The sequence below is a fragment of the Euleptes europaea genome, chromosome 5 (assembly GCF_029931775.1).
Source record: "Euleptes europaea isolate rEulEur1 chromosome 5, rEulEur1.hap1, whole genome shotgun sequence".
NCBI classification, from domain to species: domain Eukaryota; kingdom Metazoa; phylum Chordata; class Lepidosauria; order Squamata; family Sphaerodactylidae; genus Euleptes; species Euleptes europaea.
This window is the reverse complement of record NC_079316.1, coordinates 82,847,062-82,858,957: the sequence shown is the minus strand read 5'-3', so window position 1 is coordinate 82,858,957 and position 11,896 is coordinate 82,847,062.

Sequence of the window (11,896 nt, the reverse complement as noted above, 5' to 3'; positions counted from 1 at the left end):
TCTGCGTTGGGTGACTATTTTCATTTATTTCCTTTGTTTCAAAAGTCCCGCTTGATTGCTGCCGGATTCGAGCCAATCTCATCCAGCAGCCAGGTCACATGCCCCCTCTTGGCCAATGGCGGAGGGGTTTTGCGGCTCGCAGCCATGAATGTGGTTTGTGTTGGAAGAGGGGAGCTTATTGTTGCGTTTCAGGTGGGGACTGTTGGGTGGGATTGTATGGAGAGGAGAGGCAGAAGGCTTAATTCCCCCGCAAAAAGAGGCGGTCGAGCGAGGGAGCCGCTGCGGGTCACCGGCCAGCCGGGCCCTCTCCACAGCCGGAAGCCCAGCTGCTCGGGAACCCCGGGGGTGGGCTGGAAAGGCAAGCCGGAGGGGACCGAGTTGAGGAACAGTGGGGGGATCACAGAGGTCTGGGGCTCCTTGGCCATTGATGTGTGGGAATTTTTGCCTTGGGTTTGCACATTCCAAGATGCACATTTTCCTCATCCAAATTCTCAAAACTCAACAGCAAGCGCCCCATGCAGGGTTTTGAGAATTCGGATGGGGGAAATGTGCATCTAGAGAGCAGCCAATCCAAGGAGAAACCTCCTAGGCAATACACACATTGGGAGGAAGGGAGCCTCCGGGTTTCAGGTGGGGACTGTTGGGGGGGTTGTCTGGAGATGAGAGGCAGCTACCCGGGCGGCGGCCCTGGGCAGCCTTGAGTTGCCGAGGAACTGGGCAGAGAATGAGGACCGTGTTGAAAACTGGGGAAGGGGGCTGTCTTTTGGAGAAATAAAAGAGAAGGGGGTAGAGGACACGTGTGTGGAAGGGAGAGGGGGAGACAGGAGTGGGCAGCGAAGCTCTTCCTCGAGGCCCCAGGCCTCTGGGCGGCGTGAGAGGGAAAGCCGCGGAGTCTGTCTCTTCTGCTGGCCCATTTCCCCAGCCCCCCATCCCAGTTTTTTGTCAGTTCCTGGAAAGAGAAGGCTTAATTCCCCCCCAAAAAAGTGGCGGTCGAGCAAGGGAGCCGCTGCGGGTCACCGGCCAGCAGGGCCCTCCCCACGGCCGGGAGCGCAGCTGCTCGGGAATCCCGGGGTGGGCTGGAAAGTCATGCCGGAGGGCACCGAGTTGAGGAAGAGGGGGGAAGATGTGATCGAAAATTTCTGCACAGGCTATTTCGGGTTGGTGGCTCACCTTCATTTTGTTAACCACGCCCCCCTCAAATAATTGCAGCCAATATATGAGCAAACCTCCAAACACGCTACACAAGAAAACTAGGAGAACATCAATCCTGACACAAAAAAACCCAATATAAGAAAAGCAGTTATGGGGAATGGACAAATATTTGTGAAACCTTTCAGTACCCACTGCTGTTCCACTGAGAACAATGGAGGGAAAACTCAATGATTAAACAAACCTAACAGCAGTCCTCCTTTGAGTATGACACACAAAAAACCACAGATATTAACGAGAAACGTTTTCATTCACAACTGCAACATGAGGAGCACGGTACTTTGTTCTCACATTTGGAACTTAAATTCCTGAGGATCGCACTTGTCACCATAGTGATGGAAAACACTTGCATTGCAGGAAGGGGAAGCGCTATTTGCATAGCTGTAGGGATTTTGTTCTGCTGGCACCTCCACATCCTGTCGGCAGCTTTGTGGCCGATGATGCCAAGAGGGGGAGGGTTTAACGTGCATCCATGCCTCACCATTGTAGTTGTCAACAGAGCAGGCAGACAGGAGCCAGGGATCCTTTCAGGTTCATCTTTCACAGACTGCAGTTTTCGGTTGCCCATTAAAATAAGAAAACGGAGGTGACACCCCCATTTCTGACCTTTTAACAAAACAAAAAAAAAGGAGTTGTTAATGGACTTCAGTTGTTTTACAAACACCAGAAAAGTGCATGGAAACTTTTGTATAACAAGTGGTTACGTTAAAAGTTGTCCTTTTCTCTGAGAGAAATCAAATTGTTGCCCCTTTGGAGATACAGAAGAACTGTTGGATGAAAATAATATTGTCCCTGCGACTTGGTCATATCTTTCCTTTCCCATTCCTCGCCCACTGCTACGCCTGGAAGAGCAACATCCTGGGCCCTAACGCTAATGCAATTAAATTTGCTTGATTAACAGTTGTACATTCATTAACCATAACCGTCTGCTTGCTTTTCAAACAACTCGCAATCAAATGTTATGGGAACTAACAGCTCACCTTAAAAACGTCGAAAAAAACTTACCGTGCTGGAGCAATAGTCAGTCAGTTTCCTGACTAATATGCTTGCAAAATACAGGGGGGAGGGGGAGGGAAAGGTTTGGCAGTTCCAGGTTAACAAATGGCCATGGAGGGATGGGGGGCTTTGGGTGAGCAGAGTGTTTTGGGATTGCAGAAATTTGTATGGGTTCACTGGCATGTCCACCCTGCAAAACCATACAGTCCTGCAGCAAAACGTTTTTGCGAAGTGAGGAGATCAACTGTTTTATTTAAACATCCCCAGGGCATACCCGGACAATGACAACACCACTAAATACAATCCTGGTGGGAAAGGCCTTGGGCATTTGACCAGCAGGGCACACTGAGTAGATACATTAGAAAATCTCCAGTCACCCGCAGGAGTTTGGGAACCCACCCACCCATGATTTGTGGAATGCTTGACCCTGTCATGTTTGAGGAACACAGTTCTTGCTTTGTAGTCATACCATGGCAGAAAATATTTTCATTAGTCTTTAATAAGCCCACATGCACCAGTTAATCGTGCATCCATGGAGTCGCAAACCCAAACCCTCCCATGAATACTTGAGCCACACTGAAAGTAAAAGTATATGAACACAGCAGCAGTATAAATTCTTGCAATTGGGAACAGGCAATGTGAGATTTTATCCTTTACCCTTTGAAGACGCTCTACCTACGGCAGTCTCTGTTCTAGACCATGCAATGATCATTAAGGTGGGTGGAGTGGAGAACTAGCAGCAGAGACAAAGGACAATTACTCTGCAAGATTGATTGTGCGAACAGGGCATGCCATCGGCCTATCTAATGGAAAACCAGTAATGTCAGACCTGTTTAAGAACTCTTAACAGCCATGCCGAATTGAAAAGATATGATCTTATCAGCACTGTAAATGGCAGCAAATGTGGCATGAGCTGCGATATTTCAGTGTTCACCCTTTGCAGCAACTGTACATACATATGTGGAGATGCAATCCAGGTTTCTTAGAAGAGCTTTAAAGCAAAACAGAACACACTGCAACGGAGAATGACAGCATAAGATTCATATAGGTCATGCATACAACACCGTTTAGCAGTTTCATTTATTTTCAGAATAATTCTGATTAGTTACAGACAAACATCCCAATATGGTGAAATTTTGTAGGCAATATAACACAACAGTAGTGTTTGTAGGGAGTTCAAAGGATCAAATGGGCAAGAGCTTTTCAGCGCCATCACCCACCCCCCACCCTGCCATTAACTGCATCATCAGCATTTGGAAAAGATGCAGGGAAGGGAAAATCTTAAAACCCCCAAAGTTTCCCTCGATGGCAAAATGTAAACAGTTTGATGGCATGTTGTTTGAGATTGAAGCATGGTTGTTCATTTGATTCAACAAAAATAGCAAAGGAAAAGAAAATAGAAGTTCCCCTGTGAGCAAAAAGCACGCTCACTGGCGTATAGTCTTAGTACTGGCTTTGTACATGAAGGAGCGTAAATCTGCTGTCAGAGTAAAAAGCAAAATACAGTTGATCTTGTTCCATGAGAAGATGAGCAATGACCCCACACGAGGATAAATCACAGTGTGTAGCCGTGTTAGTCAATCTGCAGTGGTAGAAAAGAGCAGGGGTCCAGTAGTACCTTGAAGACTAAAAAAAAGTTATCTTGCAGCGTAGGAGGCTTCGTCAACCACAGCTCAATTCTTATGAAGATGTGAGCTGTGGCTCACGAGAGCTCATATACTTCCAGAAAATTTTTCTTATGCCCTTAGTAAGCCCCCATGTGCACGTAATGGAGAATGGAGAAAACGTACGTTCAAGTTTTGTTTTGCTCCTTATCACACTTGCACCCCACTTGCCATCTAGGAAGTGTAGCGCTTCATACGCTGAGTTGTTGTACCCTAACAACAACCTTCATAAGGTCAAATTTGCAATGGCTGAACTGGTCTATTGGGGGGGGCAAACAAGGGTGATGAGGTTGTAAGGCATGATCCTCACACCCAATGGAGTAAGCAGGCATTCTGCATGGCAGCAACATACAACCACCTGTACACGTGTACCCACAGACCGCAATCCTAACTGTATGACCATGGCAAAGTAGGCAAAAAGGGCAAAGGGGGGGGGGAATGCGACAATTTCGACAATTTCAGTGCCCGTCCGGAGAAGTGTTGTCAAATCACAAGAGAGGCAGCGACATCTAGAGGCCAGACGGAGTGAAGCAGCATCCTGGACAAAGAGGGCGGGGTTGGGCTGGATTGGGGTGGAGAGTCACTAGCGGGATGGAAGGGGGCGAACAAAGGGAAAAGAGGAAAGCAGAGCACAATACTGCGGAGTTTTCCTCATGAAAAATCGAAACTGCTTAGGGATGGGGTGGGAAGGTCCGCTATCATGAAAAACAGATTTAAACCGGTTTGTTTTTTTTGTTCCCACGGCAAGAGAGAGGCAAAATCTACCGTGAAAAATGGCCCAAAGTTTACATATGAGAAATGGAGGTTCAGTTAAGCATATTTTTATACCACCCGTCCTCCAAGGAGGTTGGGGAGACCCAGGTAGTTCTTCTGTCATCCATTTGCAGCCTATGTGGTAGGAGTCAGACATGATAAAGAGATTGGTCCAAGATCCGCCAGTGAGTTTCACTGCATGGGGAGTCAAAGCCTGGCCTCCCCAGTTCTAATCCAACAAACTAACCACTGCAGTAGTTCTATGCAGACTGACTCATGATTGCTATAAGCATGCTGAAGAAGCTCACCGAATAACCCTACAATGGGTGGGCATTAGATCTTTCACATGACTTCCTGTGCACCAATCCCCCCCCCTCTCAGTATTTTTTGGGTTTGGGTTTATTAAACCTGAAAATTTTTGAAAACTCAGATTTTTTGAAAATGTTCAGGTTAATAAACCCTAACCCAAAAAAGCCCCCCCCCCCCCAAGTTGATACAGATAGGAAAGCAGGGGAGCATTCCTTTCGCCACTCCCCTGCCTTCCTATTTGAGAAACTTGCCGATTTGGGCCTCCACAGGCTTGGCAGCATGGAGCTAACTGAAGCCCTCTCCCCCCGCTCATCTTCCCCAGAATCCCGGGAAGGCAGGCGTGGGGGGGGGGGAGCTTCATTAAGATCCATGCTGCCAACCTTCCCTGGAGTCCTGGGAAGGTGGGCGGGGGATAGCTTCATTAAGATCCATGCTGCCAAGGCAGTGCCGGATTTACGTATAAGCCAAACAAGCTATAGCTTAGGGCCCCACTCTCTTGGGGGGCCCCAAAAAAATTTAAAGGAAAAAAAAACTGGATGTACATTTCCAAAATATAAGATAAAAAAACTAATAAAATAAAACCTACATACAGCAACAGTGTTTTGTGTTGTGTAGGCTCCTATGATGTAAGTAATGGGCCCCGCCTGCCAGCCTGCTCCCTAAAATATCCCAGGTTTGCTCATTTCTATATATAGGGTGCCTACATTCTGCATGGACTGGTTGCATGGCAACATGTAGCATGCAGCTGCAGATTGCAGTGCAGCACAGTTGAATGTAGGTCAAGCTGTTGTACCTGTTATCTAATATTAAAGAGTGCTTGTAGACTGATGATCAGGCAGCATAGACTAAGGGTATGAGTCTTATGCCTACTGACTGATTTCATGTAATACATAATTTATTTATTTTGATCCCATTATAAAATTACTTTAGAAAAATATTCATCTTTATTGTGTGGTAGTAGGCCTATATTATTATTTACTAGTACAGTTCCCTATTACCCCCACTTGCTACTATAATACTATATATAAATATTATAATTATATTAAATATTTTTCTTAGTTTCTAAAATGTCAACCAGAAGTTACAAAAGTGGAGCTCAAAAGAGGAAGGAGAAACAGAAAGCTGAAGAAGAGCTTAGCAAATTGCCAAAATTAGATAGCTTCTTTACAAAGACAGATAAGGGGCCTGATGAATCCAAAGCCTATACCACAGCGAGTCAGTCATGTGATATTCGTCCCATTCCTGATACAGAACCTGGTACATCTAGTTCTATAGAATTTGCTTCAATGACTGAAACAAGAAATATTCAGTTTGACCAACCAGAGAGTAGTACAAGCACAGAAGATTCAACATCAAAATACAAACAGAATGATGTTGGGCTATGGGGTGATGTAAGCAAAGATGACATTGTATACTGGGTAGAAAAAGGTCCGTCAGAGTGTCTGCACTCAGATGGTTCATTTGAAAAGTCAAAGAGGTCTTTTGCAAACCAAGACAGATATTGTTCAAAGAGCTTGTTCTATCCCAAACGGGCTAATGGTGAAAAATACTGCAGAGAATGGTTAGTATATTCACCAGAAACTGGTCGTGTATACTGTTTTGTGCGCAAACGCTTTTCAAATTCTTCCACACCATTATCATCAGATGGATTTTCTGATTGGCGTAACACCTATTTAGTTCAAAGTCATGAAAACTTTGAAGACCATAGAACAGCTTCAGTAGCATATCTTACAAGAAGAAAATGTGGCTCAACAATTGACTGTCAACTAGCAGAACAGATACATAATGAACGGCAGTACTGGAAACATGTTCTTGAACGAGTTGTGGCAGTCATAATAACTCTGGCAGAGCGTGGTTTACCTTTCAGAGGAGATGAGGAAATAGTTGGTTCTCCCCACAATGGCAATTACCTTGGATTACTTGAACTTATTGCAAAATTTGATCCTTTTCTAGCAAACCATATAAAACAATTTGGAAATAGAGGATCAGGTGCCACACCCTATCTTTCTAAAAAAATATGTGATGAATTTATCCAAATGATGGCATTTAAAGTCAGAGAATCAATTTTGGATTATTTAAAAACTGCAGGGTACTTCAGCTTATCTATAGATTCCACTCCAGACCTGTCCCATGTTGATCAGCTCACTGTTATTGTAAGGTATGTCTCACCAGATGATGGGCTCCCTATTGAACGTTTTCTAACCTTCCTAGAGTTGGGTAGCCACACAGGGGAAAGTATGGCTAAGATGGTGCATGACTACCTTACAAATGAACGCAAAATAGATTTTAGTAAGTATCGAGGCCAGTCATATGATAATGCTGCCAATATGTCTGGCAAATACAAGGGTATGCAAGAAATAATATTGAAGATTAATAAGTATGCTATGTATATTCCATGTACAGGTCATTCCTTGAATCTTGTTGGTAGAGCTGCAGTTAACTGTTGCTTAGATGCAGTAAACCCAATATGCACAGCCCTACAATTCCTGGCAATCTTGAGCAATCAGCAGTACACATAAAAAGTCAAGAATCATTACGTGCTTAATGAAAGGTTTTGTTGCCACTACAATTCTTATCACTTCTCCAAGAAACAGGGACTGGTCTTATTAAGTGAGCTGGTATGAAGGCTGTAGCTTCTGGTTAGCAGACACTCAGAGTTTTTCTTCTTGGGCTGTACCTTCAAAGTATTCTGAAGTCAACCACACCCCTAACCTTTCAAGAAACAAATATTTGGCCGTTTTTTACTCCTTCTTGGACCTTTAAAAGTTCAGAGCAGTAGAACAGCCTAGACACACCCAAGCTGTGTAAAATAGATAAACATCCATTTTTACATGCACATAACTCATATTTGGGTCCAACATAAAATTTCAAAATATGGTTAAGGACAATGAGAAAGTTTATTTTTTGGTTCAGATTTGGTTGGACGGCCTCCCACATTTCCTATCCACTTCCTTCCTGCCATCAGATCATGTTGTCCCTGAACCATACGGGATGTTTCAGGACCTTCATTTCTTCACTTCGAAACACGGCTCTATCACCCACTGTCACTGTTTGGCAGCTTGAGAGATTCTCTGTGACACAGAGGTTTGAGTGTCAGACTAGATAAAGGGAAACCCGGGTTCAAATCCCCGTTCAGCCATGAAGCTCACTGGCCTGGGTAGCTTTGGTCCTAACCCACCTCACAGGGTTGTTGTATCCTTGGCAGAGTGCGAGTCATGCATCAAAATGTCACACTCTCTGATTAGAGACAAAAGTAAGTGTTTATTAAGGAACTACATAATAGATAGGAAAGCTGAGAGACAAGTGAGTTTCTGAGAAGAAGGAAGAAATTGCCCCTGACAATATGAATCTAAGGACACACAAGAGGTGACACATAAAAAGTATGGAAAGATCCCTAACCTTACGGTCCTATCTAGCTGACCACTTGCCCACCCCCTGTAGGGTCTTCTCCTCATTTTTTTGCATGCTAGACATTGCCAATCCCAACAGCACCTGTTCATTGTACCTGTTCTCCTACCTTTTTGCTAACATCATATAGCCTCTTTTTAACTTGTGATTGTGCAATATGCTGTCGAGTCACAGCCGACTTATGGTGAACCCAGCAAGGGGCTTTCAAGGCAAGCGAGAAGCAGAGGTGGTTTGCCATTAGGGTTACCAGGTCCCTCTTCGCCACCGGCGGGAGGTTTTTTGGGTGGAGCCTGAGGAGGGCGGGGTTTGGGGAGGGGAGGGACTTCGATGCCATAGATTCCGATTGCCAAAGCAGCCATTTTCTCCAGGTGCACTGATCTTTCGACTGGAAATCAGCTGTAATAGCAGGAGCTCTCCAGCTAGTACTTGGAGGTTGGCAACCGTAGCCATTACCATCCTCTGCAGAGTCTTCCTTGGTGGTCTCCCTTCCAAATACCAGCCTTGCTTATCTTCCAAGATCTGATGAGATTGGGCTATACCATGCTGCCTTCCTTCCTCTTTCTTACTTAGGGCCACTTATTTTTTTGCCCCACACCCCCTTTTATTAGTCCCCCCAACTCCCTGTCTCCTCTGTTATACCTGTCCCTCCCTCAGATTGTTGTTTTTTTCAGCCCACTGCTGGATCTGCCCCCTCTTTCTTCAGTTATCCTGCTTCAGGAGTCACTACTCGGTGGCGTTGCATCTCTGGGGCAGTCTCCAACATGCCGTCTCAGCTAGTTAAGGCCTTCGCTTCCCTTCTTCCTGGGTCTCTTCCAACCATGACTATATACCACTACAAATGCCCAGGGTTGCTTCTTGCCAGCCAGCCAGTGCCAAAAGTTCAAACTTTGTTTCTACTCTTCTTCACCTTAAAATGTGTAGACCTGTTTCTTTTACTCCTGCTTGCCAAACCAGTTTTAGAGACTAGGTTGGACTCTGAAACCATGTTCTAGGAAGTCACAATTAGTGCTGCCAACCTCCAGGTGGGGCCTGGAGATCTTGCGGAACTACAACTTCAGAGATCAGTTCCTCTGTAGAAAATGGCTGTTTTGGAGGGTGGACTGTATGGCATTATACCCTGCTGAGGTCCCTGTCCTCCTCTACCCTATCAAGTATGCTAGTTCCTGAATAAAGCTTTATCTAGACTTTAATCCAATTGTGCACCTTTGTTGTGTTAATCACCCTGCAAACAGAACCAACAGGGGATTATAAAATGATTGCTGCGGTTAGCACTTCTGGGCTTCAGTGGAGTTATAAACAATTTGGTTTCCTTCAAAAGAGGTTTGGGGTCAACCCTTGGAGGACCTAAAGGATTAAGCTTCAGTTTATTAGCCTGCATCAGCTCCAAAACTGTCTCCAGACACCAGTTCAGGGTTTCTACAGCCTCCCTGGGATTAGATGGAAGCACATGATAGAGCTGAGTCTCACCTGCATTTTGTTGACATCTGCATCTCTGCATCAGCTCAAATGTAGTGATGTAGTGATGTCCCCAAACACAGATGGCTTTAAAAGGGGGTTAGACAGATTTATGGCATATAAATCCATCAATATCTACCAGCCAAGGTAACTAAAGGGAATCTCCACATTCAGAGGCAGTAAACCTCTGCCACCGTATGAGGCAGAATACTGGACTAGATGGACCACTGGTCTGATCCAGCAGGGCTCTTCTTGTGTTCTTACGTGATATTTGGTGCATTGAAGGCATGAAAGGGAGAGTGGGGTTGCATCTGTGATTTCTGTCACACTCAGCATTAGTTTTGAACAACACATACTCATTGACAGACTGCGTGCATATGCTTTGAAAACTTTGACCTCTTTCTCTTCTTTATCTGAGAGAAAGAAAACAGCATGCTGGCAGCTTGTCCCCCTGTTTAAAAAGTCCCTGCACTTGATCAGTGTGTGTGTCTCTGTGTGTAAAGTGCCGTCAAGTCGCAGCCGACTTATGGCGACCCCTTTAGGGGTTTTCAGGGCAAGAGACTAACAGAGGTGGTTTGCCAGTGCCTTCCTCTGCAGATCAGTAAGGACATAACTATTCTGGCCCAAAGCCTGTTGCAGCTGGAAAAACACAGGATGGAAGAAGGGTACAATGGGTAGTAAGTTTTTCTATACTTTTAACACAGAAAATCCGGCTCTCATTTCACAACAACCCAGTTCAAATGAAAAGGACTGCATGGACCCAAACCTACACAATCACAACGGGCACCTGGTTCTGTTGCTGGAAAACAAATTAGGCTGGTAGTATTTGGGTTAAGTGGCAATGCTCTAATGTGCCATAGGGAATATGTGCTCTCTGTTGTTTAGCTAAGTTACAGCCCATACCTGAGGCCAGGAAGGGGCTGTGCCGGTATTCGGGGGCCCTGCACTGGTACCCGCACCACTTGTGCTGCCCAGGGCGACCTGGACACCAGTGAGAGGACCCGGATGCCATTCTCCAGGCACTGCTGTGGCAGCGCCACTCAGGGACAACCTTGCGCCGGCGTCCGGATGGTGCACTTCTGTGCACCATCCTCCCCGGGGGTGTTCCTGGGGTGTTCCAGCACAGAGACAGGAGAGGGGCCACCTTTAGGTGACCTCCAAAGCCCTTTTGGCCCGGAAATGCCTCCTTTCCCTTTTCTGGAGATACACCACCTTTTTGAGGCAAGTGGAGAAACTAGTCACTTCTGGAAAATACCTGGCCCTCTCCCCCCTTTTTTAATTCAGCTTTCATTTTTCAAAGGGCAAATCTCTAATAATTTTACTTGTAGATTTATAATTAAAATTATGCAGGAATTATTCTGTTCAATTGCTTAATAAAACATAAATCTGTTCTAGTCTCCTACTGTTCTTACCAATGAATGCAAAGGCAATAAGATAACTGGGGAGCACTGGGTACTTATTTTTAACATTTTATTTAATTTTAGAATCCTAATAGGGGCCATTTATTCATGGGTACTTTGACGCACGTTCTCTGCCTGTCTGACTCGGTTGTTTTTTTTTTGTTGTTTTTTTTGAGTTATGCATGATTTTTCCGTCCCTCAAAGTTCAACTCAGTTCCACCCCATGCTTTCCCTGCATCTTCCTGATGCTGTTTTAGCACGAATTTAAATTCTGATCTGAGTTCAACTCATGTCGAATGTATGCAATTTGTGTGCTTATGGCAAACTGTGGTTCCTCAACTCAAGCCCCCAAATGCCTACCTTCTTGTTTCCCCCTCCCACTCTACCTCCCATACTTCTGCAAGTCCCTCAAAGCCCTGGAACCCCCAGAATACATCTTTCATTACTGGGGTTTTAATTCCCCCCATTGTGTTCTCCCCCCTTCTCCTAGTTACACAAAATTATTTTTAAAAATTAATATAATCCAATTATCACTGATACAATAATTCAGCAATGAACTTGTGTCCTGTTATTCTGCCCTCCCTTCGCAATCATGATCAATGATTTGGTGTGGGATGTTCATACAAACACATTTTGCCAACTGTTACAAATCCTCTGGAATTTGTTTCCTGCACTCCCATTGGTGTTTTAAGGAGTACAACT